Below are 18,945 nucleotides of genomic sequence, written 5' to 3'. Positions count from 1 at the left end.
CAGTGCAGTGCAGGCATTTCTTTGGTCCTCTTGGGAGGTAGCATGAGCTCCAGCTGAAGGTCAGAGAGAAGACCTTGGCTACGGTCACTGTACTGGGAAGCCGCACGGCCTGCATGGGTGCACTGGTCCTCCTGATGGCAAAGATCTCCTTGCCTAGCCCCCCTGCCCAATGTCCAGCGCTGTGCCAGCATCCAGTGTCCAGCGTTCCCGTCTCTGGTGCTGCACGGTGCTTGGCATCCAGCATGCACTTGATACCCCATTAGCCTCCATCCTTCTCCTGGTCCTGCCAGGCTGTGACCTTGGCCGTGCCATTCTCTGTTTGCAGTCCTAGGTTCTCTATCTGGGCAGGGAGGATGTTCCCCCGGGGTGTCCTGGCTGCCCTTGCAGCCCCAACATTCTAGACTTCCCCTGCAGACACCAGGAGGAGCCAGTGGAGTTCGTGGGCCTGGGGCAAATTTGGGGGCCCAGGCTCCTTTCTGGAGTGACCCAGGAGAGCCCCACAGACGGCAGCCAGCACACCCCAAAACAGCAACCCTGGCCGACCCTGGCTCCCCACCCACACCCCTTGCCCTACTGGTCCTCCGTGCTCCTCCGTCACACCCTTGCCTCTGACCGGGGCCGTCCCCCCACCCTAGAGGATGCCTGGAGCACCCTGAAACATCTCTCTCTGGCATCCCTTCCCCAACACACAGCCCCACCGGCGGTGAGGTGAGCAGAGAGCGAGGGGGAGAGAAGGAGAGAGCAGAGTGAGCGGGTAGGCAGAGAGGGAGCGAAATGCAAATGTTTTTTATCCTCCTTTCTTTTAAATGCTGAAACCAGCCTTGACAGCCTCTGAAAATAAATGGCACGGACTCACTGGGATTTCAAACTCCGTGATTAAGGGCTGAAGCAAATACTTTTCCCTCCCTCCCTCCCTCCTCCCTCCTCCCCCGCCCGCCTCCGTGGGCTGATAGAGCGGCTCGCGGGGCCGGGGACAGCTTTTTGCGAGCCTGCCAGGAGCTCTGATACGCAGCCTGCCAGCCGCCGGCAGCGCTCGGCTCCAGGCTGTTTATCAGGAGCGCTCACACCGGCAGTCGGGAAAGCGGCTTTAAATCCCCTCCCGAGCTGGCGGGCCCCCTCCTCGAGCCTGCAGGCCGCTCACACAGGCACACACACACACCCGTGCACGTGTGCACACATGCACAGCACACACACACACACGAGACCTGTGCACACACATGCACAAAGGCACATACACATGCGTGTGTGCCCACATACACAATCCATGCATACACATGCACTCATGCACACACACATGTACAAAGGCATCCACACGTGCACACAGCACAATAAATGCACGCACACAGCTAGCCTGGTGGGCCTCTACTTGTTCTCTAACCAAATCAGAGGAAACCTGCAAAGCTGGGGGGATGAGAGGAAGAGGCGAAGGAGGAGTCCAGTGTGTGTGGGGGGGGGGTTGGAGGCTAGGGGGTGGAGGGGGTGGGGGGGTGAGACAGGGGACCAGGAGGAGAGAGGTGTCCTCTGGGTTCACAGGTTGCAGTCGTTGCTTTCAGGTGGCTTCATGGGGGGGCAGCTTTGACGCAGCAACAAGCCCAGGGTCCCCTCTCCTTAACTGCTTATCTACCCTGTCCCCCGCCCGGTGCCGTGACTCTCAGCAGCCTGTCTCCCTGCTTGCCGCTCAGGTTCCTCCACGCTGATGCCAGGCCCCCACGGTCCTGCTCCCGCCGGGGGTGTGAGAGGTGGTGGCCAGCTCTGAGCTGTACCATCTCAAGTCTGGATTCTGGAAAGGAGGGATCTTGCACAAGACAGGCCTTGTGGAGCCGGGGGGCAGAGCGGCCCCACCAACGCCTGGGACCTCAGCAGTGAGCAGGCTGCTAACCCCTCCCCTTCTGCGGGTCTGAAAACTTCGGCTCGGGGCCAGGGAGTCACCCAGCTGGAAAGAGGAGAGGTCTGGGTGGACAGTCTGGCGGGTCTGGTGAGGGGCAGGAAGTGGGATAAGATAGAAAAACAAAACAACCCTTCCCTGATTCTTCTGAGAGAAGGGGGAGGGCCTCTCCGGCCGTGACTTCTGGGTTCACCCGGCGGTCAGGACACTGTGGATGGACTGGCGAAGGCAGGTGTCCCCAGGTGCCAGCGATGGGGGGGGGGTCTCCACTCCCCAGGGGGTCATCCATGGGGTCCTAACAGCTGGCTGGGAAGCATGATCTCCCAGAAAGCCCCCATACCCTCCGCTACCAGGCTACCCTCTGAGCTCCCAGCGAAGGGGAAGGTGGGCACAGCCCTGCAGGGGCACCAACAGAGACCCCAGCACCGAGATGCGGAGGTGGAATACCCCTACCCCACGCCCCTCCCTCCACACACCCTGAAGCTGGTGTCTCCCAGGAGAAGCTCCAACCAGGAGACGGAGGTGGGCATAGAGGGGTGAGGAAATGCTGCTCCTGCACTTGGCATACACAACTCATGGAATCCTCGGCGCACACATACCCATTTTACAGATGGACATAAGCTGAGGCTCCGGAAGGGGAAGTCTCCTCGCTAGAAAGAGACGCGCGTCAGGATTCAGGCAGAGATATCTCAGAATCCTTTTTTTGGCGGGGGCGGGGGGCAGCAATGCACTGCACATGGGGATCCTGACCAGGGGTTGAATCTGCGCCCCCGGGAGTGGGAGCACAGAGTCTTAACCACTGGACCACCCGGGAATTCCTCCCATTTGTTCTCCATGTGCTAATTCTCAGGCTGAACAAACAGCCTAATTCTGCCTTCACCTCATTGGCCAGAACTGGGTCCTATGTGCCAGTATCCAATCATTTTGACCTCTGTTTTGTACAGTGGAACTCCAGAGCTACGCATCAGTTTGGTGGTGGTAGTTTAGTCGCTGAGTCGTGTCTGACTCTCGCAACCCCATGGACTGTAGCCCGCCATGTTCTTAGTTCCTGGTCAAAACAGCTGCAAAGCAAAGCAGTGCCAAGTGCGAATGGGACGGAGCTGTCCCTCCTTCGGCATTAGAAGTTGCACAGGCTTCTCCAGCCCTGGGGGGGGAGTCTTCAGGTGAGCTGCCTCCAGAGATAGGGACTCTGGAACGGAGAGGGGAGGTGACATCCCCAGAGTCACACAGCAGGGTGGTTTTAGAGCTGCCCTGGAGTTGCTCCCTCCTAGCTATAGAACCTGAGACTCTGGGTGCTGGGATGCCAGAGTTCACAAATAAAATTGCAAGACACTCAGTTAAATCTGATTTTGAATAAACAATAAGGTTTTAAGTATGTCCCATGCAGATAGTTATAGTTAAAACTTATGTACTATTTATCCGAAATTCACACTTAACTATTTTATCTGGCAACTCTCTCTGAGGGCCTTCCTCTGAAAACAAGCTTTGAATTTGGGTGCTCTTCAAGCCAGAAACTGCAAAACAGACAGAAGCAGCCCTGGTGTCCCTGACACAGGGACCAGTCTGGATTGATGGCGTCTGGGGTTGCAGGCTGAACTGGGCTCTCCCGACCGCCTTCGAGGAACTGGGTGCTGGTGACCAGTCAGTCATGGGAGCTGAGGTTCCACACAAAGACCTAGGGTGGGATGACATGAAATGAAAGCTGAGACTTTGCAGAAAACTATCTGTGCAGCCTCTCAAACACCCATTCTAATCCCCTTCCTTCTGGCCTTTCTCTGTACAGAATCCAGAAAATGAAAACGCTCCATTTCTCAGCTTCCCTTGCAGCTAGGGGTGGACGTGTGAGCCAGTTCTGGCCAATGAGGTGAAGGCAGAAGGTTCTGGGGAAGATTTCCTTTCCTGAGTTACATGCAAAGATTTCAAGGAATTCACCCTGCCCCCTTCTTCCTGCTTGGAATGTGGACGTGATGACCAGAGGTGCAGCAGCCATTTTATGACCAAGAGGAGCTCCCGAGTGCCCCGTTAGGGACCAGTGCCCAGTGCTATGCTGTGTCCTCAGTGATCCAGGTCTTGCTGTGTCAGAGACAGAAACCTCAGTGTGAGGTTTCCAAATGTTCTTTTTGGGGAAGAGTGTCCCTTCATTTTAAGATTATGTCCCTCACACCTTTTGGGTTTTATTTTTTTGTTTTTTGTCTTTACTTATTTAATTGAAGGATAATTACAATACTGTGTTGATTTCTGTCATACATCAACATGGATCAGCCATAGGTATACATATGTCCCTTCCCTCTTGAGCTTCCCTCCCACCTCTCACCCCATCCCACCCCTCTAGTTGTCACAGGGACCTTTTGGGTTTTAAAATGTAATTTATTTCAAGAACTGAAGTGAGAGTTGATGATGCAATTTTTAATGCGTGTGCTTCTTTGTTGTTTGTTCCCATTAACACTCTTCCCTAGAAGAATTTAAAACTGTCATTACCCCATCAGTCCCTCAAGATTCCTTTGGAAATTGCATTGGTCTCTGAAACCCAAAGGCTTTGAGAATGTGCTCGAGCATCTCTCAGCTCACTCATACACCCAGGCCCAGCTGGGAGAGAGAATGCAGGAAGAGTGGGCGGCTTCCCTTGGGAGGGGCCAGCAGCACAGTGGGGGCGGGGGCAGACACCCAGGGGCCGCTGTTCTAGAGGCCTGCACTTTGGACCCCAAGGCCTGGCACTGGGAGAGAGTTCCCTGCCTGCTCTGTGCTTCCTGCGGTCCTCTCACCAGCCCCCAACTCGGAGGCGTCCCCTCAGGAGTGGGAACACCCTGTTACAGCTCCCCAGGAAGTGGGGCGCCCAGCACACCGTGTTCCAGGGGCCAGGGAGGCTGTGTTCCGGGCTCAGGGCAGTGGACCGTGTGTGCACACCCGCTCCAAGGCCCAGTGGCTCGGCAGGTCCCTGTCGGGGACAGCCACACTCAGCAAACCTTGAGATGGCCAAAGATAACAGGAACTCGTGGGAGAGTCCAGCCCGCCCACCTCCCCAGAGGCCCTGCAAATGGTCCGGGAGACCCTGACAGCCCACCTTTTTCTCTCTTGAGAGGACTCGGGAAGGAGCAATGGCAGAAGCAGTGGGCCGGGAAACTGCTCAGCCAGGGAGATAAAAGGCTGTGCTACCTCGGAGCATTTGAACCCTCGCATCTCCCGCACCTTGGCCCTAATGAGAAGCAGGAAGAGCTGCAGCTGGCAGGGAAGGCAGATGCGCCAAGAGGATGGCGGGGCAGAGCATTTAGCCAGATAGATCTCCACGCCCTGCCACCCTGGGGACCATCCTGCCCCACAGAGGCCCCCCAAAGAGCGTTTCCAAGCAACAGAGAGCAAGCAGAAGTCCTGGGCTGTGTTTGGGGCTCACTCTTAATGGTGCAGACGGGAGGGCACGTGAGAATCAGACCATGTACGGGAAATGGCACGGGTGCAATGGTGCTTGCGCCCACGGTCCCAGGAGGTCTGGGCTGTGACAGCCACAAAGACCCGGCACACCCTCTTCCAACCTCCAGATGTGAAAACACACAGCTGGGGGACAGCAGAGGGGCGCGTGGTCCTCTTCCTAGGGATGCGACCAGCCTTCATCAACTACAAGGACATCCAGCCTCACACTCCTCGCACCCTGAGCTCCAGGCCCATCCTGTGTTTAACAAGGCAGTGAAGAGTGTCCGATGAGCGTCTGGCTGGGCATAGCTGGCTCAGTGGTGAAGAACGCACCTGCCAATGCAGGAGACGCGGAGACGCGGGTTCGATCCCTGGGTCAGGAAGATCCTCTGGAGGAGGGCATGGCTACCCACTCCTGTGTTCTTGCCTGGAGAATCCCCATGGACAAAGGAGGCTGGTGGGTTACAGTCCATGGGGTCGCAAAGAGTCAGACATGACGGAGTGACAGAGCACGCACGCATGCACGGCATCAGACATTGTTGAGTTCAAGTCCTGACTGAGCTGAAAACTGCCTGACTGGGTGACCTTGAGCACATAGCTTGCCCTCTCTGAGCCTCAGTTTCCTTTCTGTGAAGGGGAAGATGATGTCCACTTCCAGCAACTACCGTGAGAGTTCATGTCTGTGTTGATAACAGGCTCTAGACCACCGGTTAGAAAAATGGCCTGATTCATTCCAGAAATTTCCACCATTGCTGTGCTCACAGGGCTCCTGGGAGACGCCTCCAGATCTCTTACCATTCAGAGAAGCATGGGCTCCACTTGCATGAAGGAGGATTTATCTTATTTTTAACGAAGTTGAGGCCACTTTGCAATCAGAGCCCTCGTGGTTGGAGCGCAGAAGATCCTAGGAAGGGGTATTAATCAAGGCGCCTTAAGGACATGCAAATCAGGAGAAAGCTCAAGTGATTAAGGGGGTGATGGGGCCTGGGGTCCAGCCTTTATCCCCATCTGAGATGAGAGAACCAGAGGCCCAGCTGGGGGCAGCAGCCAAGGGACCTCAGGGGACCAGGGACAGAAGACTGTCAGCCAGTGGAGGCAGAGGGAGAGACAGCCAGGCAGAGGCAGCTGAACAACCCTGATGGTGGAGCTGATGTGACACCCCTGCCGGCTACCCGCCTCCCCAGCAGCTGCAGAGCAAGGGGCCGCCTGGCAGGGCCCTTTGCCCAGACTGGATGGGCTGCTCTTCAATGATCAGAGCACGGCCCTGTGGGGGTGATGGGCCCAGGGAGGGCACGTGACTTTTGGGAATCTGGCAGCCTCTCCCATGTGATGGATGTACCCACCCCGTGTAGACATGGGAGTTCCGCATCTCCATGGGATTCTCCAGGCAAGAATACTGAAGTGGGCTGACATACCCTCCTCCAGGGGATTTTTTGACCTAGGAATCGAACCCGTGTCTCTTACGTCTCCTGCACTGGCAGGCAGGTTCTTTACCACTAGCACCACCTAGGAAGCCGTCCGCATCTGTGAACGTGACCTAAGGTCATAGGTGGGTGTGTGCACAAGGAGGCCATCTTGGGGATGGACACATTCATGAAAAGCTGGAATCAAATAATGGCCAACAAGGGGGTTGTCTGAGCTGGTTACATGTTTTCAGACTTCCCCATCTCCCTGTAAAACAAGGACTGAGGGGTGGGAAGATGCTAGAACACCTTGTTCAGTGATGGGGAAAAAATGTAGGTTGTAAAACACCAGGTGGTGAAGACCACCTTTGGAAAAAAATAAAGAGATATCTAGAATAATCTGGAAGGAAAGGTAGTCACAGAAACATTCACAGTAGTTACTGTGGAGAGGGTAGGTTTCAGATTATTGTTACTTTCTTCTTTTGTATTAATTTTTTTATGGTGATGAGCATGTATTACATGCATAATGAATAAAGCTATTTTCTCTTCTCTTCATAAGAAAACTGCTCAGATGCTTGACTTCACCTCTTCTCCCCAATCCCTTTACAATGAAATAAAAGATTCAATTGGACCTTGAGAGTGATACCCACCCAGCCCCTTTGGGCATCAGATCAGTGAGCCCCCTTCCTAGCAGAGAAGCTAACCACCAAGCAAGGCACAGGCAGGCCAGAGCTGGAGTTACTGTCAGACCCTCATCTTCTTTGGATGATGCAGGGGAAAAAAGGAATATACAAATATCAAATCATTAGGTTGTACACCTGAAACGAACATGTCATGTGTCAATTATACTAAAAAAAAAAAAAAAAGGAAGGCATGGCAATCATTCCATACAGGGCATAGATAACATCTTGTGTGATTCCAAATCCTTTCTCCTAAACCGCTGGACCAGAGGTATGTGGGGACTGAGTTGTCCCTTTAGAAGAGCAATACAGTGCATAGAGTATACCTTAGCTGACACCCCAGCAGGGCTCGGGCAGCCCCCACAGTCAAGTACATGAATATCTCTGCAATGAAATGTATAAATGTTCACATCAAGGGGAATAAATAAAGCTATAAATAGTTTCCTGTTGGTTGAGGTCAGATTTTTGCCTCCAAATGAATTTGCCACCATCTTACAAAAGAACTTTGGGTTTTCAGACCTTTGGTTAATTTCAGAATTCCAGATAAGGGGTGGGGCCAGGTCAGAATCGGCCTGGGGCGCTCTGGTTTGGCTGTCTCCCTGCAGGGCCCCCTCCCCAGCAGCAGGGCCAGCTGCCTGCAGAGTCCCCCCGGACTCCCACTTGGTTTAATGCTCGGGGGTCCCCATCTCCCAACTCTCAGTACCTTTTGGACAAGGGTCCCCATTCTCCTACTGCACAAAACCCCACAAATCACATGGCCAGCCCTTTCTGAGTCAAGGCAGTCACTCAGTAAGTACTAGCTGAATGAATGAATGAGACACTGTCCCTGTCCTGCCCGCTTTGCCCCGCCCTGATTTTCCATCAGCGTGGAGAACGGAGAACTTAAGCTCATCAAGTCCGGAGTGGCCCACTCACCAGAGCCAGAGGGCGCCCAGAACCCCATTTAGACTCTCAGGGGGAGGCACTTGAGTTTCTAACTTGTGCCCTGAGCGGTTCAGACCCACATGACACTGTGAACCAACCGTGTGTGGTCTTCTGGAGGGCAACCTTGCTCTCTCTCCCTCCTTGGCTGGCTGTGTGATCTTGGGCAGGTTGCCAGACCTCTCTGAACTTCCTAAAATGGGCAAAGGGTTAACTCCTACCCTTGAGCCCTACCAGCCAACTGTCTGGGAACAAGCCCCTTCCTGCCAGTTACGGGGAGCTCCCGGGGAGGGGGCAGGAAGTCTAGTCTGCGAGTCTGCCCCATTTGCCGTGGACCCCAGCATCCAGCCTGCTTGGGGGTGGGCAGGCGGAGGGCTCAGGAAACAAATCCTGTGTGTGTGCACGGGAAAGCAGGCTGGTCCCCCTCTCAGAGGGCTGCGTGACGGTGGAGGAGGGTGTGCAGAAGGCATACAGAAGGTGCCGCATAAGTGGAGCTGTCTTTCTTGGTCTCACAGCCTCCTCCTGGGGCTGTGGCAGCAGGTGAGCCCTGTCAGGAGTGGCGGCCTGCAGGCTGGAGGAGAGGAAGGCAGGAGGCAAGGAAGGCAGGGGCCGGGAGGATCGAGTCCAGGCACGTCCTGATACCAATTAAGGCTGGCCTGGCGCAGGGGGGCCTCAGTCGGCATTTATCAGCCTGCCAGGGAGGGGCTGGCAAGCTGTCCTCCGGCTGACGGATTAGACAGCGGACAATTAGGTTTCAGGCAGGCTGTCTCTCTCTCTCTCTCTCTCTCACACACACACACACACACACACACATCCCTTCCTCCATCAGTCTGTAAGGCCCAGTGACAGAGCCCAGCTGGGTCCCAGCCCAGCCCCCAGTGGTAGGAACAAAACGGACACACAGCGCCCACCCCGAGGAGGCGAGGAATGCCCCCTTCAAAGAGAATACCCAGGGAGCCGGGGACCCAACCTGACGGCCACGAGGACCACAGCTCAAGACCCTACCGTCTCCAACCCGACCCCCAGCCATCCCTTCCCACCAGATCAGGAGTGGGGTACCCTCCAGAGCTCGGCACACAGAACCCCACCGCTGTGATGGGTGCTTTTTAGAGTTGAGTGGGGAGGGGTGAGCCTGAGCCTCCCTGGGACCCCTTCTTTTCCCACTTCCTTCCCCGCTTCCCCACCTTTGATCACTGGGTCCCAGTGGAAGGAACGTGTGGGCCAGGAAGGGGACTTTGAAGGACTCTGGGAACTGGAAGAAAAGCCTTCAAGATTCTAGACCATGTCATACTGCAGACTCTTGGGATGAGTCAGGAACACTAGAGGAGAAGGAGGATGGCCTGAATTTTCCTTTGGTCAAGGCAGGATCTGGTGGGACTGTCGGGTGGCTCTGACCCACTGCTGCAGGCCCTGACCTCTCTCCTGGGTCTTGGACACAGTGGCCGACCCCTGTCTCCACGCCCCCACACCAAGCCCTGCAGGACCTTCCCTTGACAAGCTCTAAGCTGAGCTCATCACCATGTCGACGAATGGTCACGGTAGTCACTCCAAGGCCAGGTTCAGAAATCTGGGTCCAGCCTCATCTTCCCGCACCTCTCCCCCTCCAGAGCTGGGACATCCAGCCCCGTTCCTCTACCCCTCGGAGAGCTTTCGAATCTGCCATCCTCTCTCAGTCCCCAGGGCACCACCTTGCCTGGAGACTGCCCTGGTCTCTGGCTTCTGCTCTTTCCTTTTAACTCCATTCTGCCCCCAGCTGTCCAGGAGTCAGCTTGAATGCCCTCTGACCCTGCCCCCGCCCTCTGCTTCAGGCCTCCCGGGTCCCAGCACCTTCGGGAGAGAGGCCAGCTCCCGGCTGCAGCCTCTGGCCAGGTCTCCCCACCTCCCTGCTCTGTTGGCTTCATTCACTCTTCACCCTCTGTCGTGATCTTATTTGTTTAGTTAGTTACTTGGTTGATATTTGCTCCCCTGCACCTCCCACTGGAATGTAATTCGTGGGGACAGAGACCAGCTCTCTCTTGCTCGCCTTGCTAAGCACCTGTTATCTGGCAGGGACACTGGGTGGCTGAAGAGAAGTCTCCATGAGGCCCACCCAACGGGGCCACACTCAGTGACCGGCTGTTTCCCCAAGACCACACTTGCCTTGGCCTCTACCCTTTTGCCAGGAATGCCCCTGGCCTCCTGCACCTCTCTCGGCCACCAGCTCCCACCCCCACCTCCTAAAGGCTCCTGGCTTACCGGCTGCATTCCCTGGTCCCCTCCCCGGGCTGATTCGAGCTCAGACCACCACCGAGGCGGGGTGGCCAGTTCGCTCGCCTGCCTCTCCCACTGCATGGTGGGCGTCCCGGAGGCTGTCTCATGCAAGGTGCCCGGCACACAGTAGGTGCTCGAGAAATGTTGGTGAATGAGGCCAGAACGCTGACTCTATCCCCAGCACAGCCCTGCCTTCCTCTGGCCTGATCTCCCCACTGCCTGAGGTTCTGAGGGTCCCAGGGCAGGAGGGGACATGACCAGGCCAGGTGACACAGACAGGACGTGCCCTGGGGACCCTGAACTAGGGATTCTACTCTGGAAAGAGGGGGCAAGGGCTTCCGGAATAACTGGGCTTTGAAGGACAGGAGGACAGATTGGGGCAGAAAAAGAGAATAATTCATTTTAATTAATGAAAACTTGCAAGCCAGACACCAGTTCCTTAGATGACTTCCCTTGCTGATTCCTTGTAATGACCTTTTGGATAATAGTTTTGCCCCCAGTCTTCAGATAACAGGTGGCCAGAGACCTGAAGCTGCTCGCCCAGGATCACACAGCTCCATGCAGCAGATTCAAATTCAAACCCGGGTGTGGCTGGTTCAGGCGCCATATCTTTGCTCCATGCATCATGCCAGGGTCTCAGCATAGGTAACCCAAGTGAACAAAGGCCTGGCGACTGGATGGAATCGTGGAGACAGAAATTACCTAAGAAGACTGTGAGGACAACTCCCTACCCCAGAGGTCTGCAGTGAAAGCCAGGGAGGGGGAAGTGGGTCAGTCACTTGTCGTCTCTGTGCCTCAGTTTCTGTGTCTGCAAAATGGGAACATAACAGCACCTGCTTTATGCTGAGGGATAAATATCTCTAAAGTCCCTGAACAATGCCTGGTGGAAAGAAAGCATAGCATAAATGGTTTCAAATAAATAAACAGGGGATGTGGTTGGTCTGAGTCCAGCCAGAGGCACAGCAGAGCCCCTGGGGCATCTCTGGATGGGAGGGTCCAAGGACCCTGGGGCAGCAGAGGCAAGGTTAGGGGCTAGGGGCTGACAGGAGAGGTCGTGGCTTCACTTGTCACAGCCAGTGGTCGAGGCTGATCCTCGGAGACCCCTGGAAGGGCTCAGTGACCACGAGATGAGGGCAGCCCTCTCCCCTGGTCCTTGGAAGCTGAGCCGCAGGGAGAGAGAATAAGCGTTCTTCTTTTGCCCAAAGAGGCGCACGTGCACACAGGCTCCTGGATCACATCCCAAGGCAGTGAGAGGAGGTGAACCGTCCCCGGAGTTAGATGATCAGGGAGAGGGGCATATTCCCCTCAGCACCGTCACAATTAAAATATAAAATCACAAAGACACCCAAGGTTGGGGGCGGGGGTGGCGACAGTCCTGGACCAGGGGGTCACGAGGCTGGTTGCTTTTCAGTTCTGCTCCATAATTCACTCACCCATTTATTCATTCAACAAACACACAATGTGCACCCCTATATGCCGGATGCTGGGGTATAAACTGAGCCCACAGACACAGTGCCTGCTCTCAGGGGACACACAGTCCAGGTGACACGCTGAATGGGCCCATTACCACTGTCACAGGACACTGGAGGAGAGTGGGGAGATGGATGGGACTCCCGAGGTCACCCGGATGTCAGGGCAGCCTTCCCTTGGGGGCGGCCATGGTTAAGCCAGTCCTGCAGGATATGGGTATGTCCTGCAGGATGCAGATATAAAGCCATCTGTGAGACTTCGGAAGAATACCGCGTTTCTCCAAACCTCCACATTTTGAAAAGGGGATATCTCATCATAGCCGGGCATTATACATGCTGGGGGAACCTCGGTGATTCTATCAGATCAAAGAAAAAGAATTTATCCTTTAAGAAATCCCTTCTGATTTACGCAGGCTTTCCTGGTGGCTCAGTGGTAAAGGATCCGCCTGCCAGTGCCAGAGACGTGGGTTCTACCCCTGGGTTGGGAAGATCTCCGGGAGAAGGAAACAGCAACCCACTCCAGTATTTCTTGCCTGGAAAATCCCATAGACAGACGAGCCTGGCAGGCTACAGTCCATGGGGTTGCAGAGAGACATGACTTAGCAACAGAACAACTGCTGATTTACTCCGTTAATTCCTCAGATGGAGAGAGGGCGTTGCTAAGGCCAGGAGGATTGGTGACCTAGACCCGAGACCGCACCAGGCCAAGGTCAGAGGCAGATCTGAGGCTGTCAGATCCCCAGGAGGCCCGGGGCAGCCCCCTGGCCCTTTGTGTGGCCCCGGGCCCAGAGCCCTCCTCTCCCCTGCCTCCAGAGTTTGCTCCCAAACGGGCAGGCCCATCCTCTCTGTCTTTGTCACCTCCCTGGCCCTCAAGACAGGCAATCTCGCTCTATGAAGGGAGGAATCGCAGCCAGGGAGGCCAAGTTCCACGGTACCCAAGAGTCTCCTCTTGGACTGTGGGTGTCATTCTTGCTGGATCGCCAATTCTCCCCTCATTCACACACGTACCACCAAGCCCAGATATGGAGCCTCCACAAAGCCCCTTATTAAGAAATTGGTCAATTTCCTGCTAATTAAAATAAATACTATGCCACATTAAAGGCCAATTAGCTTGCAGAGCTGCCAGGGAAACGTCGCCTGGAAAATGTACACCCCACCCCATCCCCCACCTCCTCAGAAAAGGGCAGCCTCGGCAACTGGCAGCGGTGGAGGGGGCGCCCTGGCAACACGGGCTTCCAGCGAGGGTGGGGAGGAAGGGACGGCCAGCTGGGGACCAGGCAGCAGCGGGGGCTGCCAGGTGTGGCTTCCCTTTCCTGCAGGGACCCTGCTTGCTCAGCCCAGTGGCTCCGGACCCCACCCCTCCCCAGGAAACGCAATCCCTGAGACCAGGTCTCCCTGGCCAAGTCCACACCCAAAGGCAAGCCCGTTCTCCATAAGGAGTATCTTTAATTTCTGAAAAAGACAGGATCTGGGGACTTCCCTGGTGACCCAGTGGTTAAGGCTCCATGCTTCCAATGCAGGCGGTGCAACTTCGGTTCCTCGTCAGGGACTCAAGATCCCAAGTGACACATGGCCAAAATAGAAAATAAGTGGTCCATTCTTTTTTTTTTTTTTTTTAAAAGAAGACAGAATCTCTAAGACTGTAATCACAGGTCCTCCCTGTACCCCTAACTTATCTCACTGAGCCCCACAGCAGTCCTTGGAGAGAGGTGCCACTATCCCCATTTTGCAGATGAGCAAGCTGAGGTCCAAAGCCACCAAGTCCCTCTCCTCAGATCTCAGCTTCTAGGAGCAGAGCAGGAGGTATGCCAGGTACCCTCCAACTTATACCCAGATAAATCTGCAATGGTTCCTTTTACAACATTGAGGATTTTTCCATAACATATAAAAAAGGGCAGGGGAATGGCCACATCTGCATAAAAACAAATTTCATTGGTTGCATTTGTTCACAGTGAGGTCTACGTGTTCTCTAATCATAAGAAAGCACCTGTTTGGTCCATGCTAGGCCCTGTGCAGTAGTCATCTCATGCATCCTCACTAGCACCTGAGGCTCAGAGAGGTTAGGTAACGTGCCCGAGGTCACACAGCCTGCCCTTGTCTTAGCCATGGAAATCTGCCTTTGAGGTCCAAGTTTCTCCATTTCCTCAAGGTCAAAGCGGAAGTCGGTAGGTCTTCTACTCTCCCGGCAAGGCAATGAGCTACAGAAAGCAACACGGGGTTCACTGTGTGACAGACACACCCTTCTCGCCCCGGGCCTCAGCTCTCTCATCTGCCAAATGGACTTCATTCAACTTGAGCCTCCTACAGAGGCCCTCGGTCTGGGGCCAGTGGCTTCGTGTAGAGCATCCACCTGGACAGGAGAACAGCATCCCTCTGCCAGGACAGGGAGGCCTGGCTGCCCTGCAGTGAGTGGCAGGAAGAAGCCCAGTGACCAGGGAGGGAGAGAGTGAGAAGGGTGGGGACAAGAGCTCCGACGGCGCTGCCGCCACACCACAGACAGCTCACAGGGCAGGGAGGGGACGTCCCCTCTGCCTTCAGCAGCTCCGGTAGGACCTGGGTATCTGTCGCCCATCTACCCCACGCACCCACCCCTGGCTCCATTTCCCACTCGGTCCCATAGATTAGTGGCTCTTCCCGGGCCAGGAGCAGAAAGAAGGCAGTGAAGGTAAGCAGCGGAGGGGCTAGGAAACGTGCAGGGGGTAGGGGGAGGGTGGGGGGACCTCTGAACCTCCCCTCATGCTGAGAGCTAACTTGGAGGCCCCAGCATGTCACAGAAACTGCTCCCACGGGACTCATCAGAGAGGCGCTCAGGCGTCCTGCTTCTGTCTGATAAGGAAGAAGCAGTGCAGGAGTGGGGAGAGGTCTGCATCCGTCTGCCGTGAGGGCTTACAGCTTGGGGATGGGCCGAAGCAGGAGAGTCAGAGGGGAGGTAAACACGGACGCCACGTGGGCGATGGCCACGGGTCCACGTGTGCCCAGAACTCTGGATGCAGAGAGGATGCCGAGCAACTTGCCAGGAGGGTGGTTCCCAGAGCAGCTGACGGTGGACTGGGGTCCAAAAGCAGCAGGGAGAAGAAAGGGCGCTCCTGGCAGAGCGCACCGTGCGAGCAAAGGCCCAGAGGCCTGACCCGAAAGAACACGGCGCGCCGGGAGGACAGACCATCTCTGTGGAGTCGAGTGGTTGGCGCTAACGAAATGGGCAAGGAAGATTGGGGTTCATGCGGTCAGGGCCTTTGGCATCATCATCGAGCTCTGCCAAGTTTTGGATTCAATAATAATAACAGTGTTCCCCTAGGGGCTCAGTGGTCAAGAACCCACCTGCCAATGCTGGAGAGGCAGGCTCCATCCCTGGGTTGGGAAGGCAATGATATCCCACTCCCGGATTCTTGCCTGAGAAATCCCATGGAGCAGACTCTGCAAACTACAGTCCATGGGGTCGCAAAGGAGTCAGACATGACTTATTGACTAAACAACAACAGTGATAACAATGCCATCTGTTATTGAGCGGTTATGATGCATCCAGCACCATGCTAAGCCCAAGGCAAGCACTGAAGCTCACTGACTCCTCTTGTTGCTGTTCACTCGGTCCTGTCTGACGCTCTTTGACCCCGTGGGTTACAGCATGCCAGGTTTCTCTGTCCTCCACTATCTCCCAGAATGCTCAAACTCATATCCATTGAGTCAGTGATGTCATCCAATCATCTCATCCTCTGTTGCCCCCTTCTCCTCTTGCCCTCAATAATTCCCAGCATCAGGGTTTTTTCCAATGAGTCAGCTCTTTGCATCAGGTGACCAAAGTATTAGAGCTTCATTTTCAGCATCAGTCCTTCCAATGAATAGTCAGGGTTGATTTCTTTTAGGATTGACTGGTTTGAACCCCTTGCTGTCCAAGGGCCTCTCAAAGAGTTCTCCAGCACCACAGTTCGAAAGCATCAATTCTTCAATTGATGCTTCAATCCTCTTATGTGAGTATTATTATCATCCTCATTGTTGGATGCGATAACCGAGATCCAGAGAGGCTATGTAAGTTGCTGGTTGTCACACAGTTGATAGTGGCTGGACTGAGACTTGGATCCAGGCCCCCAAATCTCACCCAGCAGCACGTGCTACCTCTAAGGAGTTCAGACTTCACCTTAGGGCAACAAGGAACCACAAGGGATTTTAAAGGCAGGTGGATCATACAGCCTCGATGCCCCAACCCCCGAGTCAGGCTTGTGGAGACCTGGTGGATCTGTTTTTGAGGACTACTGGTGGCTCCATGACTTCCAGGGATCTGCTCTTGTCTTCCTTCTGCTTTTTTCACTCTCCTTGGGGCCGGGGGCCCCACCGCCTGGGACCCAGACTCCCACCAGTCAGGAGTCTCAGCTCCTCCAACCTTCCCCCACCTTGCCCACCCTCTTCCCTTTTCCCTTCCTTGCTCAGGGATGTCATCTATGGGGTGCATCTGGGAAAGAGACTCCCAGTGGAGCCAAACAACCCTCAGAACGAACCCACAAGATGTAGCCTCCCCTTGGGTGATGCAGCAGCCCCATACCCCTTCCCCACATCCTTTCCAGCCTCTTGCCACCCTTGGAGGGGGTCTCGGGTATTGCCAAGAGTACCAGAGAGCTCCCTCCCAACACCTCGTCTCCAGAGGCTCCTCTTTCATCCTGCCTTCCTTGTCTCCCAAGGGCTTCAGCATGACAGGCATCACATGCAGCAGATTTGGGGAGCACTTCAGCACTTCCCCTTCCCGTCCGCCTCATTGTGCACGTAGAGAAGCTGAGGTCTGGACTAGGAGAGTCAGCAGAGCGGCTGGGGACCGGCTCTCCTGGGCTCCCACCCCACCTCGCATATACTGACAGCCCCGTGTTTTCACGTTGGGAGGGAGTCTCACATTTGATCCTCACATCTACCCAGAGCAAGACGAGTTCTAAGAAGAAGACTGGGCTGTCCTGCTCTAGTTCCTTCGATCGCTAAAAATGCAGACTCTCATGTCAGCACCTGTGCCTCCAAAGGAGTGAAAGGCAGGTCCATGTCTTGCCTAAGGTCATGTAGCAGAGCAGGCACTGTCAAAAGGGTCTCCTGTCTGAGGTTCCTCGTGTTCTTCAGCATTAAGGCCGGCAAAGGCATTGGCCTTGATTCCCTTTCTGTGCTCACGGCAGACACGACTAATTGATCACAGCACTCTTCTTCTCGAAGCCAGGATGCAGCTTCAGAATCCTCAACGCAGGCTTCTCAACATAGACTTTACCAAGTATGGAGTTGGCAACCAAGGGTGACACCTGTCTACCACTCTTCCCCGATTGTGGGTCTAGTCTGATCTCGTATCTGACCCAGCACCTGGTCTGGTGCCCAGCACATGGCATAGATCACAGTAATGAACATTTGTTGAGTGAGTGAGTGAGTGAGTGAGTGAACAAATGATGACTGCTGAATGAATGTGTTGCTGTTGTTGTTCAGTTGCTAAGCCTTGTCTGACTCTTTGTGATCCTATGGACTGTAACATGCCAGGCTTCCCTGTCCTTCACTATCTCCCTGAGTTTGTTCAAATTCATGTCCATTGAGTTGGTGATGCCATCCAACCATCTCATCCTCTGTCACCCCTTTCTCCTCCTGCTTTCAATCTTTCCCAGCATCGGAATCTTTTCTAGTGAGTCCGCTATTTGAATCAGGTGGCCAAAGTACTGGAGCTTTAGCTTCAGCATCAGTCCTGCCAATGAATATTCAGTGTTGATTTCTTTTAGGATTAAGTGGTTTGATCTCTTGCTGTCCCAGGGACTCTTAAGAGACTTCTTCAGCACCACAATTTAAAGCATCAATTCTGCAGCACTCAGCCTTCTTTATGGTCCAATTCTCACATCCGTACTTAACACCTCCCAAAGCCAGTCGCTCTAGAGTAGCTCCCTTCACTGTAACAACATGACCACAACAGTAAAAGTAATGACCCCAAAATCTGAGGTCTCCTGAGCCTTCTAAGGCACTTCAACTAGGGTGAGGGCCCACTTGGGAGGTCATTTCCCTGGGGTCACCTATGACCTGGTCTCCCGCTTCTTGGTCCCGCACTCTGCCCCTGATGAAAGGAAGAAAGGGTGAGTGGAGTGAGTGACGGGTGACTGTCCCCCACACGGGGAGGGAATCAGTGACTCAAGGCGGAAGGACTGACTTTGACACAGGAGCAGGCAGTTGGCCCACGGCCCCTCCCCCTTCCAGTATTTTCATTAGGACTCTTCTGCTGCACCTGGCTCCTTGGCCCCTGCCCCAGGAAGATGCAGACGCCTCTGCTGGCTTTATTAAGGACCTATTAACCCAGTGTCTCTCAGGCCTGGGTTATAGAAGCAGCTCTGGGCAGAGCTAATGATGCTGTCATTGCAGACCTCGGTGGAAAGCCCCAGAGGAGTTCCAGTGGGGAGGGGAGGGAACCTGGGGTTACGCAAGGGCTGCAGAGTCGCACAGGCCTGCCTGGTTTCATCCCAGTTCCTCTGCTAATTGGCTCTGTGGCCTTAGGGCACCTCACTTCCCTTGTGTGGAGTCGCAGCTTCCTCATCTATAAAATGGGGTAATAACGTACTTGTTTGAAAATTCATTGAGCTAACGCCTGACACCACCCAGCACGCAGCAGAGAACCGGCTATATATAACCAGTAACATCCTGAAGACCCTCTGGGAGCTGGGCAGGGAGGAGCGCTCATAACACACTGACCACCTGGTGAGACAGCCAGTGGCTCTGCGCATCCCGAATTTATGGAAGAAAAACTGAGGATACCGAGGAGGTTAAGTGCTTGGCCAAAGCTTCACTGCCAGGAAGGGACAAGGCCAGGATTCAAATGTAGGCAGTGGACGCTACAGCCGGGGCCATTTCCTGCCTGGAGAGGGAACAAAGCCTAGGGTGTGTGGGCGGGGCTGGGGGGCTGCCTCTCCCACCAGGGCCTTAAAATGACAGCCCAGCAGAGG

This window comes from Odocoileus virginianus, chromosome 2, assembly GCF_023699985.2.
Source record: "Odocoileus virginianus isolate 20LAN1187 ecotype Illinois chromosome 2, Ovbor_1.2, whole genome shotgun sequence".
Classification (NCBI taxonomy): domain Eukaryota; kingdom Metazoa; phylum Chordata; class Mammalia; order Artiodactyla; family Cervidae; genus Odocoileus; species Odocoileus virginianus.
This window is presented reverse-complemented; position numbering follows the sequence as displayed.